Here is a 22511-nt window from a genome sequence, read left to right on the forward strand (position 1 = left end):
ACAGTTTTGATGACTGTAGCTTTGTAGTGTAGCCTGAAGTCAGGGAGCCTGATTCCTCCAGCTCTGTTTTTCTTTCTAAGATTGCTTTGGCTATTTGGGATCTTTTGTATTTCCATATAATTTGTAAAATTTTTTGTTCTAGTTCTATGAAAAAGGCCATTGGTAGTTTGATAGGGATTGCATTGAATTTGTAGATTGCTTTGGGTAGTATAGTCATTGTCACAATGTTGATTCTTCCAATCCAAGAACATGGTATATCTCTCCATCTATTTATATCATCTTTAATTTCTTTCATTAATGTCTTATAGTTTTCTGCATACAGGCCTTTTGTCTCCAAGGAAGGTTTATTCCAAGATATTTTATTCTTTTTTTGCAGTGGTAAATGGGAGTGTTTCCTTAATTTCTCTTTCAGATTTTTCATCATTAGTGTATAGGCATGCAAGAGATCTCTGTGCATTAATTCTGTACCCTGCTACTCTACTAAATTCATTGATTAGCTCTAGTAGTTTTCTGGTAGCATCTTCAGGATTTTCTATGTATAGTATCATTTCATCTCCAAGCAGTGGCAGTTTTACTTCTTCTTTTCTGATCTGGATTCCTTTTATTTCTTTTTCTTCTCTGATTGCTGTGACTAAAACTTCCAAAACTATGTTGAATAATATTGGTGAGAGTGGGCAACCTTGTCTTGTTCATGATCTTAGAAGAAATGTTTCAGTTTTTCACCACTGAGAACAATATTGGCTTTGGGTTAGTCATATATGGCCATTATTATTTGAGGTAGGTTCCCTCTGTGCTTATTTTCTGGAGATTTTTTATCATAAATAGGTGTTGGATTTTGTTAAAAGATTTTTCTGCATCTATTGAGGTGATCATACGGTTTTTATCCTTCAATTTGTTAATATGGTAGATCACATTGATTGATTTGTGTATATTGAACAATCCTGCGTTCCTGGGATAAACCCCACTTGATCATGGTATATGATCCTTTTAACGTGCTGTTGGTTTCTGTTTGCTAGTATTTTTTTGAGGATTTTTGCATCTATGTTCATCAGTGATATTAGTCTGTAGTTTTCTTTTTTTGTGATATCTTTGTCTGGTTTTGGTATCACGGTGATGCTGGCCTCATAGAATGTGTTTGGGAGTGTTCCTCTCTCTGCTATATTTTGGAAGAGTGTGAGAAGAATAGGTGTTAGCTCTTCTCTAAATGTTTGATAGAATTCACCTGTGAATCTATCAGGTCCTGGGCTTTTGTTTGTTGGAAGATTTTTAATTACAGTTTCAATTTCAGTGCTTGTGATTGGTCTGTTTATATTTTCTATTTCTTCCTGGTTCAATCTTGCAAGGTTGTGCTTTTCTAAGAATTTGTCTATTTCTTCCAGGTTGTTCATTTTATTGGCATAGAGTTGCTTGTAGTAATCTCTCACGATCCTTTGTATTTCTACATGTCAGTTATTACCTCTCCTAATTCATTTCTAATTCCATTGATTTGAGTCTTCTCCCATTTTTCTTGATGAGTCTGGCTAATGGTTTATCAATTTTGTTTATCTTAAAGAACGAGCTTTTAGCTTTACTGATCTTTGCTATCATTTCCTTCATTTCTTTTTCATTTATTTCTGATCTGATCTTTATGAATTCTTTCCTTCTGCTAACGTTGGGGTTTTTTTGTCCTTCTTTCTCTAATTGCTTTAGGTGTAAGGTTAGGTTGTTTATTTGAGATGTTTCTTTTTTCTTGAGGTATGATTTTATTTCTATAAACTTCTCTCTTAGAACTACTTTTGCTGCATGCCATAGCTTTGGGGTCATCGTGTTTTCATTTTCATTTGTTTCTAGGTATTATTTGATTTCCTGTTTGATTTCTTCAGTGATCTCTTGGTTATTAAGTAGTGTATTTTTTAGCCTCCATGTGTTTGAATTTTTTGCAAGTTGTTTCCTGTAATTGATATCTAGTCTCATAACGTTGTGGTCAGAAAAGATACGTGATACGAATTCAATTTTCTTCAATTACCAAGGCTTGATTTGTGACCCAAGATATGATCTATACTGGAGAATGTTCCTTGAGCACTTGAGAAGAAAATGTATTCTGTTGTTTTTGGATGGAATGTCCTATAAATATTAATTAAGTCCTTATTTTTTAATGTGTCATTTAAAGCTTGTGTTTCCTTATTTATTTTCATTTTGAGTGATCGGTCCATTTGTGTAAGTGGGGTGTTAAAGTCCCCTACTATTATTGTGTTACTGTCAATTTCCCCTTTTATGACTGTTAACATTTGCCTTATGTATTGAGGTGCTCCTATGTTGATTGTGTAAATATTTACCATTATTATATCTTCTTCTTGGATTGATCCTTTGATCATTATGTAGTGTCCTACTTTGTCTCTTGTAATAGTCTTTACTTTAAAATGTATTTTGTCTGATATGAGAATTGCTCCTCCAGCTTTCTTTTGATTTCCATTGGCATGGAATATATTTTTCCATCCCTTCACTTTCAGTCTGTATGTGTTCCTAGGTCTGAATTGAGTCTCTTGTAGACAGCATATATATATGGGTCTTGTTTTTTTATTCATTCAACCTGTTTATGTCTTTTGGATGGAACATTTCATCCATTTACATTTACTTACTTAAATTAATAAATTAAATTATTTAATTATTAATATGTATGTTCCTATTACCATTTTCTTAATTGTTTTGGGTTTGTTTTTGTATGTCTTTTCCTTCTCTTGTGTTTCCTGCCTAGAGCAATTCCTTTAGCATTTGTTTTAAAGCTGGTTTGGTGGTGCTGAATTCTCTTAACTTTAGCTTGTCTGTAAAGTTTTCAATTTCTCCATCAAATCTGAATGAGAATCTTGCTGGTTAGAGTAATCTTGGTTGTAGATTTTTGTCTTTCATCACTTTAAATATGTCCTGCCACTCCCTTCTGTCTTGCAGAATTTCTGCTGAAAGATCAGCTGTTAACCTTATGGGGATTCCCTTGTATGTTATTTGTTGTTTTTCCCTTGCTGCTTTTAATATTTTTTTATGTTTAATTTTTGATAGTTTGATTAATATGTGTCTTGACATGTTTCTCCTTGGATTTGTCCTGTATAGGACTCTCTGTGCTTCCTGGACTTGATTGACTATTTCCTTTTGCATGTTAGGGAAGTTTTCAACTATAATCTCTTCAAATGTTTTCTCAGTCTCTTTCTTTTTCTCTTCTTTTTCTGGGACCCGTATAATTAGAATGTTGGTGTGTTTAATGTTGTCCCCAAAGTCTCTGAGACTGTTCTCAATTATTTTCCTTCTTTTTTCTTTATACTGCTCTGTGGTAGTTATTTCCACTATTTTATATTCCAGGCCACTTATCCATTCTTCTGCCTCAGTTATTCTGTTATTGATTCCTTCTTGAGAAGGAATTGTGTTGTTCACCATTGTTTTTTTGGTCTTTAGTTCTTCTAGGTACTTGTTAAACATTTCTTGTATTTTCTCCATTTTATTTCCAAGGTTTTGTATCATCTGTACTATCAGTACTCTGAATTCTTTTCAGAGACTCTCTATTTCCTCTTCATTTATTTGGTCTGGTGGGTTTTTACCATGCTCCTTCATCTGCTGCATATTTCTCTTTCTTCTCATTTTGTTTAACTTACTGTTTTGGGGGTCTACTTTTTGCTGGCTGTAGGTTCGTAGTTCCTGTTGCTTTTGGTGTCTGCCCCCTGTGGGTGGTGTTGGTTCAGTGGGTCGTGTAGGCTTCCTGGTGAAGGGGACTCGTGCCTGTGTTCTGGTGGGTGGGTCTGGATCTTGTCTTTCTGGTGGGCAGGGCCACATCCAGTGGTGTGTTTTGGGGTGTCTGTGAACTTCATATGATTTTAGGCATCCTCTCTGCTAATGGGTCGGGTTCTGTTCCTGTTCGTTAGTTGTTTCGCATGGGGCACCCAGCACCATTGTTTGGTAGCCATTGGGTGGAGCTTGCTCTTAGTGTTGAGACAGAGATCTCTGGGAGAGCTCTCACCAATTGATATTATGTGGGGCCAAGAGGTCTCTGATGGTCCAGTGTCCTGAACTAGGCTCTCCCACCTCAGAGGCTCTGGCCTGATACCAGGCTGGAGCACCAAGAACCTGTCAGCCATACCGCTCCAAACTCCGGAACTCCACACTCCAAAGACAGTCCTTTGGATGTGCCAAAACCTACAAGTTTTAAAAGTTGTGCTTTTAACTTTTTCCTTGCTAAGTGTCTATATGGGGAAATGGCTGGGGGTGGACTGGGGAGAAATATGAATGGCTAAATGCCCAAGTTTGAGCAAATTTTGTTCCATTTCATAGGCTGACCTCTTTGCTTATTGTCTTTTCCACTGGTGGCTTTCAAACTTTATTGACTCAGACCCAGTACCTCTCTTAAACTCTGTAAGTAGACTCCAAATAGGGCCTGATGAAGCAGGTTCTCTTTGTATTATATGGTGCCAGTTAGCATGACAGTTTCTTCATCTTAGCTCATTAAATTCTGGATTCCCTCTTTTCTGATCTTTATCTTCAGGAGGGCCATCTCCATGTAGTCAAATACTGAGATGAGTATCTGGAGAACTGGGCTCTTGTGTAGGCTGTACACTGAGTGTGAATTTGGGTAATTTCTCTTTTCTGGGCTTTAGTTTCCACATCTCTGTAAAACTAGCACTCAGGTGTTTGGATCTACTGTCCAGGCCAAGGGTAAAATTTTCTACCAGTCTCCAAAACATTGCTAAAACTGTCAGAGGTATCTATATTATTCAAATCAACCCCAAAGAAATTCTCCTCGAGCCAGAGAGCATCTTAACTGAGAATATCCCTTTGCAGCCTCCTCCTCCAATTCAAACCTCAAAGAGGCTGACAGTGCTGCTCCATTTGTAATTTTCTTGTTTCTAATTGTGGCCTTTTCTTTTCCACCCATAGAAATTCCTTTAGCATTTGTTGCAATGCTGGTTTTGTGATGCTGAATTCTCTTAGCTTTTGCTTGTCTGTAAAGCTTTTGATTTCCCCATGGAATCTGAATGGCAGCCTTGCTGGGGAGACTATTCTTGGTAGTAGGTTCTTCCCTTTCATCACTTTAAATATATCATGCCACTCCCTTCTGGCCTACAGAGTTTCTGCTGAGAAGTCAGCGATAACCTATGGAGTTCCCTTGTATGTTATTTGTTGCTTTCAATATTTTCTCTTTGCCTTTAATTTTTGTCAATTTGATTACTATTTTTCACAACGTGTTCCTTCCTGGGTTCTTTGCCTGGGACTCTCTGTGCTTCCTGGACTTGGGTGACTGTTTCCTTTCCCATGTTCAGGAAGTTTTCAGCTATTATCTCTTCAAATATTTTCTCAGGTCCTTTCCCTTTCTCTTCTCTTTCTGGGATGAGAATGTTGGTGCATTTAATGTTGCCCCAGAGGTCTCTTATACTGTCTTTGTTTCTTTTAATTCTTTTTTCTTTATCCTGTACTGTGGCAGTGATTTCCACCATTCTGTCTTGCAGGTCACTTATCCATTCTTATACCTCATTTTTTCTGCTGTTGATTCCTTCTAGTTTATTTTTCAGTTCAGTTATTGTATTGTTCATCTCTGGTTGTTTGGTTTTTAGATTTTCTAATTCTTTGTTAAACATTTCTTGTATCATCTTTGTCTGTGTCTCCATTCTTTTTCTGAGATCTTGGATCAACTTTACTATCATTACTCTGAATGCTTTTTTGGGTAGATTGCCTATCTCCACTTCACTTAATTGTTCTTTGGAGTTTTATCTTGTTCTTTTTTCTGGGACATATTCCTCTGCCTTCTCATTTTGTCTAACTTTCTGTGATTGCAGTTTCCATTCTGCAGGCTGAAGAGTTGTAGTTCTTCTTGCTTTTGCTCTCTGGCCCATGGTGGATGAGGTTGGTCTAAGAGGCTTGTGAAGACTTCCTGGTGGGAGGGACTGGTTCCTGCCCACTGGTGGGTGGAGCTGGGTCTTGACCCTCTGGTGGGCAAAGCTGGGTCTTGTCCATCTGGTGGGCAAGGCCATGTCAGGTGGCAGCTTTGGGTTCAGGGAGACTTTAGTCATCCTGTCTGCTGATGGGTGGGAATGATTTCCTACCCCATTTGCTGTTTAGCCTGAGGTGTCCCAATCACTGGAGACTATAGCCTGTTGTGTGGCACCAGGACTTGGTGAGAAAATGGCAGCCTCCAGAAGGGCTCACACCAATGAGTACTCCACAGAACTACCACCACCAGTATCTTTGTCCCCTCAGTGAGCCACAGCTATAACCCCTCTTCAGGAGACCCTCCAATACCAGCAGTTTGGTCTGGGCCAGGCTCTTATGAGGTCACTGCTTTTTCCCCTGTGTCCTGGTATGCATGAGACCTTGTGTGTACCACCCAAGAGTGGAGTTACTGTTTTCCCCATTCCTGTGGGATTCCTGCAATCAAACCCCAGTGGCCTTCAAAGCCAGATGCTCTGGGGGATCATCCTCCCATTTCCAGACCCCTATGCTGGGAAGTCTGACATGGGGCTCAGAACTTTCACTCTTGTGGGGAAACCTCTGTGATATAATTATTTTCCAGTTTGTGTGTTGCCCACGTGGTGGGTATGGAATTTGATTTTATTGTGGTTGTGCCTTTCCTTCTGTCTTCTTGTGGATTTTTCTTTGTCTTGTAGGTAAGATATCTGTTCAGTAGGTCCAGTTTTTTTTGTCAGTGGCTGTTCAACAGTTAGTTATGATTTTGCTGTTTTTGTGAGATGACATGAGCTCATGTACTTCTACTCTGCCATCTTGTCCATCTCTGCAACATTTAGAGGCATGACTGCTTCTTTTTAAAAAATACCACAATAACAAGAAGGTTCTATATAAAGCAACCTCTTCAGATTGTTTGATGTAGTGCAGCCAGAGTGATGTTTCTAGACATGTTCTCTGGGTCAAATTACAGTAGAGCACAATTGGCTGAACCAGGTCCTTTTGCCCAACAGGCAAGCCAAACCCTGAGACACTGGCTGAGATTTGCAGTGGAGAAAGAGTTTATTCACAAGGCAGCCAAGCAAGGAGACCAGAGAACAAGCCTCAGGCCCACCTAAAACAATAAATTTAAATGGACTAAAATTTGATGATTGAAAGACAAATATTGTCACTTTTTAAAATCAGATATATGTTGTTGATAAGATATAACCCTAAATAACCAACAGAGAATGATTAGAAGTAAAAAGAAAAAGATACAATAAGCAAATACTGATTAAGTGTAAGGTAATAGAAGACAGAAAGTAGACTTTAAAGCAAAAATACATTACTAGAGTGAAGAGGGTCACTATGTAATGATATGAGGGCCCAGTTTATCATAAAGGTAGACAATCAATATGCAAAATAAAAAAGGCTAAAAATTCATAAAGCAAAAATTGATAAAATTTTGAGACAATTAACAAAACAACCCTCATAGAGAAAAATTTTAAGATCACCTCTCTCTAATTGATAGATCCATCAGACAAAATAAATAAGGATATAGAATTTTGAACAGTGCACTTGAACTAATGAACAAATTTAGAATATAGCACTCAAGAATTGGAGAATAAATAGCACATTTAAGCATGCCTGGAATTATTAAGAAAATTGACCACATGCTACCCCATATATCAAGTCTAAGTAAATTTCAAAGAATTAATTCCTATGCAGGTCATGGTATCTGAGTCCAGTGCAATTAAGTTAGAAATAAATGACAAAAAGATAATTAAATAAAATATGCTTGGAAATTAAAAAACTAGACCAAAGACCAATTAATTAATAATGGAAATTAGAAAATGTTTAGAATTGAATGATAATCAAAATATTACACACCAATATTTATGACATGCAAGCAGAATTTAGAGGAAAATGTGTATTCGTATATGACCTATACAAAAGGAGAAGGGCTCAAAATTCATGACCTAGGCTCCAAATTAAGAAATTGAAGAAAGAACAGCAAGTATGTATCAGATAGCTATGACTGTGTACCATAGGGATCTTGCAGATGTCATTAAATTAAGGATCCTGAACATGGAGGGTTGTCCTGGATTATCTGCAATCTGCCCTGGATTATTGCAACCATAAAGGAAATAAGGAGGCAGGAGAGTGAGAAAAGATGTGATGATGGAAGGCAGAGGTGAGAAAGAGAGAGGGAGGCAGAGAAAGAGAGTTGAAGATGCTATGTTGCTGGCTCTGAAAATGGAGAAAAGTCCACCAGCCAAGAAATGTGGGAGGCCTCTAGAAGATGGAAAAGGCAAGGACACAGATTCTTCCCTAGGGCATCCAGAAGAAACACAGCCCTAATGACACCTTGATTTTACCCCAGTAAGATCCATCTTTGACTTCTGATCTTCAGAACTTTAAGATAAGAAATTTGTATCATTTTTAACCACTAAGTTTTTGGTAATTTGTTACAGCAGTAATAGGAAACTAATACAGTGGTTTTGGTTTGGATGGTTCTTCTCTGCTCCCCATAGTGTCCCATGTACCACAGATTAACCTGGGTATTTTCTGTGGCAGTGGAAGTTTCTAAGAGAGCAGAAGTGCTCAGAGGCTTGGAACTGGCACTTCATTACTTCCATTGCATTATACTGCATAAAGAACAGCACAACACCACGTTCACTGGATGATACAATAGACTCTACTTCTTGATGGGAGGAGTGTCAGATCACATTGCAAGAAACCAGGATATTGGGAGGGAAAATATTTTGGTTGCTGTAGCAATCTTCACCCACCTTGGAAAAGAACAAGGTTGAAGATGCCCTTACTCTATGGTTCAGCAATTACATTTCAAGATATAGTCCCTAGAGAAACACTTGTTCAGCTACTCCATGATCATAACAGCACTGTTACTTTTAGCTAAGAATAGAAAACAACCCAATGACCTGCAGTAAGTGAATGAATAAATGCATTATGGAATATTCACACAATAGAATACTATACAGCTTTTAAAATGAATAAATAGCTGTACACATCAACATGGATGAATCTCATATATATATTATTGTTGCAAAAAAGGCAAGTCACAGAATACTTTTCAGTTCCATTAATGTGAAGTGCAAGGAAATGGGAAAGATTAAACAACATGAAGTTTAATAATGTTTTACAGGGAAAGTATAAAAGATAGACAATATGATTAATACAAAACTGAATAAAATGGTTATTTGCATGTGGGAGGGAGGAAGATGTAATTGGGGACAGTAGGGAAATTCTAAACTATGGATAACATATGTCTTAAGCAGGACCCACAGTGTTTGTTCCATTTATTGTACTTAAAATGTCATAAAGAGTTTATGCACTGTTTAATGTATGATGTGTTCCAAACAAAATAATTAATAAAATATGTGATCTACAGCCTCTCTTTCTTGAGCCCTCCCACCTTCCCACCTCCTTTTGCATATGAGAAAGTAAAGTCCAAGAGAGGGAAGGAATGTGCCCAAGGTTACACGCCTGTTTACCAAAGAGCTAGATTTTGGCTCTTCAGCTCCTGACCATGCTGGTTTAGAGGGCCAAGAGCTAGTTTCTGTCTGTATTGTAGCACTGAGTTTGACTCTCCGGCATGTTCATCTTTGGTGCTGGACAAGAGCACAAGCATGTCTAGGGCAACAATTATTGGTCTAAATGTGAGCATATATCCTAAGTTGTCCATCAATGAGAGGAAAGTCCTAGACAATGGGATGCATCTCTCTCTTCAGTGGGCTCAATGGAAATCATCTGTGGATGACAGAGTCCTGAGCTCTCCTGATATGTTTTAGGAAGCTGGAATATCCAGATACTTTTCCTCTCCCTTACAGCTGGTTCTGTTAGGGATGGAACATGACTTGGGCTTGCTCAGAGAGATGTCCACAACCCAGACCTGGAATCAGGAGCCAGTGATGACAGAAGCAAAGGCAGGAAAAGCATTTGGCTGCAACATCAACTTCCTGGGCAAGAAAGACCATCCCATGCCCACATTATGTGACCAGTGGTGCAGGCCACAGCACCCCCCTGGCCAATGCTGCTATAGTTTAGACTGGGTTATGGCTACATTGCCTCTGTGCCTGGTTCTGCAGGCCTGTTGATGATTCTGAGACCTACCCAGGATCTTGCAGTGTATTTTTTCTCTGGATGAACCAGCCAGAGGAGGGTTCTCTTTCTTGTGACCAAGAGCATGGATTTATGCAGAATTTGTATCAAAAAAATGAGGGTATTATAAATTATGGGTTTAAGCAATAGCAAAAGAAAACTTGAACTCATAGAAAACCCTTCCCTGAAGACTCTATCAATACATTATAAACTGAATAATTTTCCCTACCAATTTATAAATTCAACCTAATTCCAATTAAAGCTTATATCAATATTGCCCTTATGAAAACTTAATGGACAAAGATAACTAGGAATATTCTGAAAAAGCAGAGTGATGAGTGGGCACTGGCCCTGTATAATTATAAAACAGTGTGGTACTAGCATATGAGCAGTCAGAAGAACATAACAAAATAGAAAGTCCAGAAATACTTGTAAAATTGTGGCACACAGATTATTAAGCTACTCTCTCAGCAAAAACTCAAGCTTTATACTTATGCTTGTGACACTGTGGCTGAGGGTCTCAAATCACATTATCCTTTGCCAGCTGTTAAGCTGTTAAGCTCTGCCAAAAATGTTCACTAGAGAGACTGGAGGGCACGAGCAGGGAGGAGATACTGATACTTCCAGTTCTGCTCCCCGTTCTTGTCTGTATCACCTCAACAATAGCCCTTCCCCTCAGCAGTAACAATTGGTGCCAGTTTCCAACCTTTCAAGCTCTCTCTTTGTGGCCTCTCAGAAATACCAGCACCAGCCAGACAGTACCTCTTGTGCAGAGATCTGAGTTTCAGTAACACAAAGCCCCTTCTCTGAGCCTCTAGGTTCAGGTAACCCCAACCCTTTCTCTTATTCCACAGTTCTTGAAGGGAAGCTTCAAGTTATTGTCTCTGTTATTCTCCCAGTGCCCCTTCCAAATGACTAAATATGCGTAAATAATTCCCTATATTCAGGTCTTTCTGTTAGAATAATTAGTATGGTTTTGTTTTCTGACTGGTCTCTGACAGGTATTAAAGAGAGAGAGAGAGAGATAGAGGGGGAGAGAGGGAGAGAGAGAGAGAGAGAGAGTGTGTGTGTGTGTGTAAAGGCATCATTCCTTATCAGATAGTGGGAAATGATTTGATCATCTTTGGACAATTGGGGGACTACCTAGATTAAAAACAAATTTCACATGAAGCAAATATTTAAATAGAAAAATAAAGCCATAAAAGTAGTAGAATGTGTTATAATCTCAGAGGGGGGAAGTCCTTTCTAAATGGGATACAGAATACAGAAGTGTTACAAAGAAATGGTAATTGGTTTTCCTATCTAAAACTATAAAATTCTACAGAAGGGAAAAATACGATAAGTGAAGTAAAAGGACAAGTCAAAAATTGTGACAAGATATTTGCTACTGATATCAAAAAGGGCTAGTTTCCTTAAAATATAAAGACACTAAGTTTAAGGCCAAGTAAACCCATTAAAAATTACCAGAGAACATATACGCAGTCTACATAAAAAGGAATAGTCATGGCTCATAAAAATACAAAAAGGTGATTGACCTCATAAAATTGAAAAGGAAAATAAAGTCACAATGACATGACATTTCTCACTTTTTTTTTTTTTTTTGTGGTACGCGCGCATCTCACCATTGTGGCCTCTCCCGTTGCAGAGCACAGGCTCCAGACACGCAGGCCCAGCGGCCATGGATCACGGGCCCAGCCGCTCCATGGCATGTGGGATCTTCCCAGACCGGGGCACGAACCCATGTCCCCTGCATCGGCAGGCGGACTCTCAACCACTGCGCCACCAGGGAAGCCCATTTCTCACTTTTTGATTTGGTAAAAATCCATGAAGTTTAAGAATACCTTCTGTTGACAACAGTGTGATAAACATAACCTGTGAGAATGTAAATTGTTCTAACTTCTAGGGAGGGCAATTTGCAATAATTAACAATGTTTTAAATGCACGCAATAATAACTCTATATGATAGATACCACATTGTGTTGCCCATTTTACAGATTAGAAAAGTAAGGCACAGAGAATGTCAAAGATCTAATAAGTAGTAGAATTGGGATTCAAATTCAATTCATTTAGTGTCATCTGGCACTAAATGACATACTCACAAACACGACACAATATGAGGATTTTATCCACACACAGTAGCCAGGGATTCTATTCTTAGTTATTTATCCCACAGCTATAATTGCTTATATATATATAGATATAGATTTATTTATTTATTTATTTATTTATTTATTTATTTATTTATAACTGACATATAGCATTGTATATGTTTAAACTATACAATGTGTTGATAGATACATTTAAATATTGCACTATGATTACCAATATTATAGCTTTTGCTAATACCTCTGTCACAACACATAGTTATCATTTATTTTTTGTGATGAGAACATTTAAGATTTAGTCTTTTAGCAACTGTGAAGTACATAATACTGTTAAGTGTAATCTCTGTGCTGCACATTATATCTCCAGGACTTACCTTCTAGTTGCAAGTTTGCCCCCTTTAACAATATCTCCCCAATTCCCCACCCCTCCGCCCCTTGTAGCCACAATTATACTCTTTGAAAAATTCTACATATAAAGTAATATCATATAATTTTTGTCTTCTTCTGTCTAGCTTACTTCACTAAGCATCAAGGTCCATCTATGTTGTTGCACATGGCAGAATTTCCTTCTTTTTAATGGCTGAATAAGATACCACAGTGTGTATATATATCACATCATAGATGGATAGATAGGTACATAGATAGATAGATAGATAGATAGATAGATAGATAGATAGATAGATAGATAGATGACAGGTAGATGATAGGTAATCAGATTTCTTCCCTATCCATTCATCTATTGATGGACACTTAGGTTGCTTCCATGTCTTGGCTATTGTAAATAATGCTGCAATGAACATAGGGGTGCATATATCTCTTTGAATTAGTGTTTTCATTTTCTTTGGGAAAATACCCAGAAGTGAAATTGCTGAATCATATGATAGTTCTATCTTCAATTTTTTGAGAAACCTGCATACTGTTTTCCATAGTGGCTACACCAATTTGCACTCCCACCCATAGTGTTCCTGGGTTTCATTTTTCCACAACCTCTGCAAAACTTATTTCTTGTCCTTTGATAGTAGACATTCTGACAGGTGGGAGGTGATATCTCATTGTGGTTTTGATTTGCAGTTCCCTGATGATTAGTGACCTTGAACATCTTTTCATGTGCCTGTTGGTCACCTGTATATCTTCTTTGGAAAAATACCAATTCAAGTCCTCTACTCATTTTTTAAATTGGATTTGGGGTATATTTTGCTATAAAGTTGTTTAAGTTCTTTATACATATTGAATATTAACCTCTTATCAGATACATTATTTGCAAGTATTTTCTACCATTCAGCAGTTTGCCTTTTCATTTTGTTGATGATTTCCTTTGCTGTTCAGGAGTTTTTTATTTTGAGGTAGTGTCACGTGTATTTTTGCTTTTGTTGCCTTTGCTTTTGGAGTCAGATCCAAAAATTCAATTCCAAGGCTAATGTCAAGGAGATTACCGCCTATGTTTTCTCTAGGAGTTTTATGGCTTCATGTCTTAAATTCAAGTCTTTAATCCATTTTGGGTTAATTTTTGAGTATAGTGTAAGATAGTGGTCAAGTTTCATTCTTTTGTATGTAGCTGTCCAGTTTTCTCAACACTATATATTGAAAAACCTGTCCTTTTCCCATTTTATAGTCTTTCCTCATAAATTACTTGTCCATATATGTGTGGTTTTATTTCTGGGCTATTTTGTTCCATTGATCTATGTGTCTCTTTTTATGACAATACCATACTGTTTTTTTTTGTTTGTTTGTTTGTTTTGCGGTACGCGGGCCTCTCACTGCTGTGGCCTCTCCCGTTGCGGAGCACAGGCTCCATGCAGCGCAGGCTCAGCGCAGGCTCAACGCAGGCTCAGCGGCCATGGCTCACGGGCCCAGCTGCTCCGCAGCATGTGGGATCTTCCCGGACCGGGGCACGAACCCATGTCCCCTGCATCGGCAGGCGGACTCTCAACCACTGCGCCACCAGGGAAGCCCTACCATACTGTTTTGATTACTATAGCTGTGTAATATAGTTTGAAATCAGTGAGTGTAACTTTGTTCTTCTTTCTTTCTTTTTTCTTTTTTTTTTTTTTTTTTGTGGTACGCGGGCCTCTCAACTGTTGTGGCATCTCCTGTTGTGGAGCACAGGCTCCGGACACACAGGCTCAGCGGCCATGGGTCACGGGCCCAGCCGCTCCACAGCATGTGGGATCTTCCCGGACCGGGACACGAACCCGTGTCCCCTGCATCGGCAGGTGGACTCTCAACAACTGTGCCACCAGGGAAGCCCTGTTCTTCTTTCTTAAGATTGCTTTAGCTATCTGGGGTTTTTTGTGATTCCCTAAAAATTTTAGGATTCTTTGTTCTACTTCTGTGAAAAATGCCACTGGAATTTTGATAGAGATTTCATTGAATCCATAGATTGCTTTGACTAGTATGGACATTTTAACAATATTCATTCTCCCAATCCAAGAACACAGAATATCTTTCCAGTTTTTTGTGTCTTCAACTTCTTTCATCAATGTCTATAGTTATTCAGTGGACAGCTCTTTCACCTTCTTGGTTACATTTACTCCTGGGTATTTTATTGTTTTTGATATAATTGTAAGTGGAATAGTTTTCTTAATTTCTTGTTCTGATAGTTGGTTATTAATGTATGGAAATGCAGCAGATTTTGTATATTGATTTTGTATCCTGCAAATTAATGAATTCATTTATTATTTCTAGTAGTTTTTTGATGGAGTCTTTAGGATTTTCTATATTTAGGATCTGACGTCTTCAAATAGTGACAGTTTTATCAGTACTTCTTCCTTTCTTAATTTGATGTATTTTATTTCTTTTTTTGTGTATGTGTAATTGTTGTGGCTAGACTTCCAATATTTTGTGGAAGAAAAGTAAAAATAGTGGGCATCCTTATCTTTTACCTGATCTTAGAAGAAAAACTTTCAGCTTTTCACAGTTGTGTATAATGTCAGCTGAGGGTTTGTCATAAATGGACTTTATTATGTTAAGGTATGTTCCCTCTATGCCCACTTTGCTGAGAGTTTTTATTGTAAATGGAAATTGAATTTTGTCAAAAGATTTTTCTGCATCTATTGAGATAATTATGTGTTTTTTTCCTTTCCTTTGGTTAATGTGATGTATCACATTGATTGATTTGCATATGTTGAATCATCCTTGTTGGATATGTTGAATCATCCTTGTGACCCTGGAATAAATTCAACTTGATCATGTTGTATAATCCTTTTTATGTATTGTTAGATTTGTTTGCTAAATTTTATTGAAGAATTTTGCATCTATATTCATCAAAGATATTGGCCTGTAATTTTCTTTTTTTGTAATGTCTTTGTCTGGTTTAAGTATCAGGGTAATGGTGGCCTTGTAGAATAAATTTGAGAGTGTTCCCACCTCTTCAATTTTTTGGAAGAGTTTAAGAAGGATAGGAATGAATTCTTCAAATGTTTGCTAAATTCATCAGTGAAGCATCAGTCCTTGACTTTTGTTTGTTAGGACTTTTTAATTTTTTTAAATTGAAGTATAGGTTATTTACAGTGTGTTAGTTTCTGGTGTACAGCGAAGAGATTCAGTTACATATAGATTCTTTTTCATATTATTTTCCATATGATTTATTACAGAATTTGAATATAGTTCCTGGGCTACACAGTAGGGCCTTGTTGTTTATCTATTTTATATATAATAGTGCATATCTGCTAATCCCAAACTCCTAATTTGTCCATTTCCCACCTTCTTCCCCCTTTGGTAACTATAAATTTGTTTTCTCTATGTCTGTGAGTCTATTTTTGTTTTGTAAATAGTTTCATTTGTATCATATATTCCACATACAAGTGATATCATAGGGTATTTTTCTTTCTCTTTCTGACTTACTTCACTTAGTATAATAATCTCAAGGTCCGTCCATGTTGCTGCAAATGGCATTATTTTATTCCTTTTTATGGCTGAGTTGTATTCTATTGTGTGTGTGTGTGTGTGTTTGTGTGTGTGTGTGTGTGTGTGTGTACTACATCTTCTTTATTTATTCATCTGTCAGTGGACATTTAGGCTGCTTCCATGTCTTGGCTATTGTAAACGATGCTGATATGAACATTTTGGTGTAAATATCCTTTCAAATTAGTTTTCTCCAGATATATGCCCAAGAGTAGGATTGCTGGATCACATGCCAAGTCTGTTTTTAGATTTTTAAGGAACTTCCATATTGTTTTCTATAGTGGCTTCACCAATTTACATTCCCAGCAACAGTATAGGAGGGTTCCCTTTTCTCCACACTCGCTCCAGCATTTATTGTTTGTAGACATTTTGATCATGGCCATTCTGACTGGTGTGAGGTGATACCTCAGTGTAGTTTTGATTTGCATTTCCGTAATAATTAGAGATGTTGAACATCTTTTCATCTGTCTATTGGCAGTATGTATGTCTTCTCTGGAGAAATGTATATTTAGGTCTTCTGTCCATTTTTTGATTGGGTTGTTTCCATTTTTATTATTGAGTTGTATGACCTATTTGTATATCTTGGAAATTAATCCCTTGTCTGTAACATTGTTTGCAAATATTTTCTACCAGTCCCTAAGCTGTCTTTTCATTTTGTTTATGGTTTCCTTTGCTGTGGATAAGCTTATTAGTTTTATTAGGTCCCATTTGTTTATTTTTACTTTTATTTACATTACCTAAGAAAATATTGCTACAGTTTATGTAAGAGAATGTTTTGCCTGTACTGTCTTCTAGGAGTTTTATGGTGTCATGTCTTATATTTAAGTCGTTAAGCCATTTTGAGTTTATTTTTGTGTATGGTGTGAGAATATATTCTGATTTCATTGATTTACATGTGGCAGTCCAGCTTTCCCAACACTACTTGTTTAAGAGACTCTCTTTTCTCCATTGTATAATTCTTGCCTCCTTTGTTAAAGATTAATTGAGTGTAGGTGTATGAGTTTATTTCTGGGCTCTCTATTCTGTTCCATTGGTCCATATGTCCATTCTTATGCTAACACTGCACTGTTTTGACTACTGGAGCTTTATAATATTGTCTGAAATCTGAGAGAATTATGCTTCCAGCTTTGTTCTTTTTCATCAGGATTCCTTTGGCAATTTGGGGTCTTTTATGGTTCCATATAGATTTTAGGATTATTTGTTCTAGTTCTGCAAGAAATGTCATGGATAGCTTTGGGTAGTATGACCATTTTAACAATATTAATTCTTCCAATCCAAGAGCATGGGATATGTTTCCATTTCTGTAAGTCATCTTTAATTTCCTTTATCAATGTTTTATAGTTCTCAGCATGTAAGTCTTTCCCATCCTTATGTTTATTCTTAAGTAGTTTTTGAAGCAATTTTAAAAGAGACTGTCTTTTTACTTTCCCTTCCTGATATTTCATTGTTAGTGTAAAGAAATGCAACCAATTTCTGTATGTTAATCTTGTATCCTGCTACCTGGTTGAATTAGTTTATCAGTTCTAATAGTTTTTGTGTGGAGTCTTTAGGGTTTTCTATATAGAATATCAGTTCATCTGCATATATTGATGATTTTATCTCTTCTCTTCCAATTTTGATACATTTTATTTCTTTTTCTTGTCAGATTGCTGCAGCTAGGACTTTCAATACTATGTTGAATAGAAGTGGTGACAGTGGGCATCCTTGCCTTGTTACAGATTTTAATGAGATGTTTTTCAGCTTTTCACCATTGAGTATTACATTGGCTCTGGGTTTGTCATGAATATTTCTTATTACATTGAGATATTCTCCCACTGTACTCACTTTGGTAAAAGTTCTTATCATGAATGGTTGTTGTATTTTTAATCAAATTCTTTTTGTGCATCTATTGAGATGATCATGTGGTTTTTGTCTTTTATTGGTATTGTGTATCACATTGATTGATTCGCATATGTTGAACCATCCTTGTGACCCTGGTATGAATGAAACTTGATCATGGTGTATGATCTTTTTAATATTGTGTTGGATTCTGTTTGCTAATATTTTGTTGAGATTTATATTCATTTATATTTATATTCATCAAAGATATTGGCCTGTAATTTTCTTGTTTGGTAACGTCATTGTCTGGTATTTGTATCAGGGTGATGGTGGCTTCATAGAATGATGTTGGGAGTGTTCGCTCCTCTTCAATATTTTGGAAGAGTTTGAGAGAGGTCAGTATTATATCTTCTTTGAATGTTTTGTAGAATTCCCCAGTGAAGCCATCTTGTCCTGGACTTTTGATTGCAGGCTGTTGTTTTTTGTTTGTTTTTTATTACAGATTCTTTTCCACGTCTAGTGATCAGTCTGTTCAAATCATCTATTTCTTCTTGATTCAATTTTGTGGGCTGTATGTTTCTAGAAACTTGTTCACTTCTTCTAGGTTGTCCAATTTTGGGGCACATAATTTTTCATATTATTATGTTATGGGTTTTAATTTTTTTTCTCAGAGACGGAGGGGAAGATTGCAGAAGAGTAAGATGCAGAGATCACCTTCCTCCCCACAGATACACCAGAAATACATCTACACATGGAACAACTCCTACAGAACACCTACTGAATGCTGGCAGAAGACCTCAGACCTCCCAAAAGGCAAGAAACTCCCCACGTACCTGGGTAGGGCAAAAGAAAAAAGAATAAACAGAGACAAAAGGATAGGGACAGGACCTGCACCAGTGAGAGGGAGCCGTGAAGGAGGAAAGGTTTCCACACACTAGGAAGCCCCTTCGCGGGCGGAGACTGCAGGTGGCGGAGGGGGAAGCTTTGGAGCCGCGGAGGAGAGCACAGCAACAGGGGTGCGGAGGGCAAAGTGGAGAGATTCCCGCACAGAGGATCGGTGCCGACCAGCATTTACCAGCCCGAGAGGCTTGTCTGCTCACCCGCCGGGGCGGGCGGGGCTGGGAGCTGAGGCTCGGGCTTCAGTCGGATGCAGGGAGAGGACTGGGGTTGGCGGCGTGAACACAGCCTGCAGCGGGTTAGTGCACCACGGCTAACCAGGAGGGAGTCCGGAGAAAAGTCTGGACCTGCCGAAGAGGCAAGAGACTTTTTCTTCCCTCTTTGTTTCCTGGTGCGCGAGGGCAGGGGATTAAGAGCTCTGCTTAAAGGAGCTCCAGAGACGAGCACAAGCCACGGCTAAAAGTGCGGACACCAGAGACGGGCATAAGACGCTAAGGCTGCTGATGCCGCCACAAAGAAGCCTGTGTGCGAGCACAAGTCACTATCCACACCCCCCTTTTGGGGAGCCTGTGCAGCCCGCCACTGCCAGGGTCACGGGATCCAGGGACAACTTCCCCGGGAGAACGCACGGCGAGCCTCAGGCTGGTGCAACGTCATGCCGACCTCTGCCACCGCAGGCTCATCCCGCACTCCGTGCCCCTCTCTCCCCCTGGCCTGAGTGAGCCAGAGTCCCCAAAGCAGCTGTTCCCTTAACCCCGTCCTGTCTGAGCAAAGAACAGACGCCTTCCTGAGACTTACACGCAGAGGGGGACTAAATCCAAAGCTGAGCCCTGGGAGCTGTGAGAACAAAGAAGAGAAAGGGAAATCTCTCCCAGCAACCTCAGAAGCAGTGGACTAAAGCTCCACAATCAACTTGATGTACCCTGCATCTGTGGAATACGTGAATAGACAACGAATTATCCCAAATTGAGGAGGTGGACTTGAGCAAGATTCATGATTTTTTCCCCTTTTCCTCTTTTGTGAGAGTGTATGTGTATGCTTCTGTGTGAGATTTTGTCTGTATAACTTTGCTTCCACCATTTGTCCTAGGGTTCTATCCGTTCATTTTTTTTTTTTCCTAACTTAAAAAAATTTTTTTAATAATCATATTTTATTTTAATAACTTTATTTTAATTTATCTTACTTTATTTTATATTACTTTATCTTCTTTCTTTCTTTTTCCCTTCCTTCCGCCCACCCTCCCTCCCTCCCTCCTTTCTTTCTTTCTTTCTTGCTTTCTTTCTTTCTTTCTTTCTACTTCTACTAATTCTTTCTTTCTACTTTTTTCTCCCTTTTATTCTGAGATGTGTGGATGAAAGGCTCTTGGTGCTGCAGCCAGGAGTCAGTGCTGTGCCTCTGAGGTGGGAGAGCCAACTTCAGGACACTGGTCCACAAGAGACCTCCCAGCTCCACATAATATCAAACGGTGAAAATCTCCCAGAGATCTCCATCTCAACATGAGCACCCAGGTTCACTTAACGACCAGCAAGCTACAGTGCTGGACACCCTGTTCCAAACAACTAGCAAGACAGGAACACAACACTACCCATTAGAAGAGAGGCTGCCTAAAATCATAATAAGTCCAGAGACACCACAAAACACACCACCAGACGTGGACCTGCCCACCAGAAAGACAAGACCCAGCCTCATACACCATAACACAGGCACTAGGCCCCTCCACCAGGAAGCCTACACAACCCACTGAACCAACCTTAGCCACCGGGGACAGACACCAAAAACAAAGGGAACTATGAACCTGCAGCCTGCAAAAAGGAGACCCCAAACACAGTAAGATAAGCAAAATGAGAAGACAGAAAAACACAGAGCAGATGAAAGAGCAAGATAAAAACCCACCAGACCTAACAAATGAAGAGGAAATAGGCAGTCTATCTGAAAAAGAATTCAGAATAATGATAGTAAAGATGATCCAAAATCTTGGAAATAGAATAGACAAAATGCAAGAAACATTTAACAAGACCCTAGAAGAACTAAAGATGAAACAAGCAATGATGAACAACACAATAAAGGAAATTAAAAATACTCTAGATGGGATCAAAAGCAGAATAACTGAGGCAGAAGAATGGATAAGTGACCTGAAAGATAAAGTAGTGGAAGTAACTACTGCAGAGCAGAATAAAGAAAAAAGAATGAAGAGAACTGATGACAGTCTCAGAGACCTCTGGGACAACATTAAGCGCACCAACATTCGAATGATAGGGGTTCCAGAAGAAGAAGAGAGTAAGAAAGGGACTGAGAAAATATTTGAAGTGATTATAGTTGAAAACTTCCCTAATATGGGAAACGAAATTATTAATCAAGTCCAGGAAGCACAGAGAGTCCCATACAGGATAAACCCAAGGAGAAATACACCAAGACACATATTAATGAAACTGTCAAAAATTAAATACAAAGAAAACATATTAAAAGCAGCAAGGGAAAAACAACAAATAACACACAAGGGAATCCCCATAAGGTTAACAGCTGATTTTCAGCAGAAATTCTGCAAGGCAGAAGGGACTGGCAGGACATATTTAAAGTGATGAAGGAGAAAAACCTACAACCAAGATTACTCTACCCAGCAAGGATCTCATTCAGATTTGATGGAGAAATTAAAACCTTTACAGACAAGCAAAAGCTGAGAGAGTTCAGCACCACCAAAACAGCTTTACAACAAATGCTAAAGGAACATTTCTAGGCAAGACACACAAGAGAAGGAAAAGACCTACAATAACAAACCCAAAACAATTAAGAAAATGGGAATAGGAACATACATATCGATAATTACCTTAAATATAAATGGACTAAATGCTCCCGCCAAAAGACACAGATTGGCTGAATGGATACAAAAACAAGACCCATATATATGTTGTCTACAAGAGACCAACTTCAGACCTAGAGACACATACAGACTGAAAATAAGGGGATGGAAAAAGATATTCCATGCAAATGGAAACCAAAGAAAGCTGGAGTAGCAATTCTCATATCAGACAAAATAGACTTTAAAATAAAGACTATTAGAAGAGACAAAGAAGGACACTACCTAATGATCAAGGGATCGATACAAGAAGATATAACAATTGTAAAATTTATGCACCCAACATAGGAGTGCCTCAATACATAAGGCAAATACTAACAACCATAAAGGGGAAAATCGACAGTAACACATTCATAGTAGGGGACTTTAACACCCCACTTTCACCAATGGACAGATCATCCAAAATGAAAATAAATAAGGAAACACAAGCTTTAAATGATACATTAAACAAGATGGACTTAATTGATATTTATAGGACACTCCATCCAAAAACAACAGAATACACATTTTTCTCAAGTGTTCATGGAACATTCTCCAGGACAGATCATATTTGGGTCACAAATCAAGCCTTGGTAAATTTAAGAAAATTGAAATTGGATCAAGTATCTTTTCCGACAACAGCACTATGAGACTAGATATCAATTACAGGAAAAGATCTGTAAAAAATACAAACACATGGAGGCTAAACAATACACTACTTAATAACGAGGTGATCACTGAAGAAATCAAAGAGGAAATAAAAACTACCTAGAAACAAATGACAATGGAGACACGATGACCCAAAACCTAAGGGATGCCACAAAAGCAGTTCTAAGAGGGAAGTTTATAGCAATACAGCCCTACCTTAAGAAACAGAAAACACCTCGAATAAACAACCTAACCTTGCACCTAAATCAATTAGAGAAAGAAGAACAAGA

This window comes from Orcinus orca, chromosome 7 (genome assembly GCF_937001465.1).
Source record: "Orcinus orca chromosome 7, mOrcOrc1.1, whole genome shotgun sequence".
Classification (NCBI taxonomy): domain Eukaryota; kingdom Metazoa; phylum Chordata; class Mammalia; order Artiodactyla; family Delphinidae; genus Orcinus; species Orcinus orca.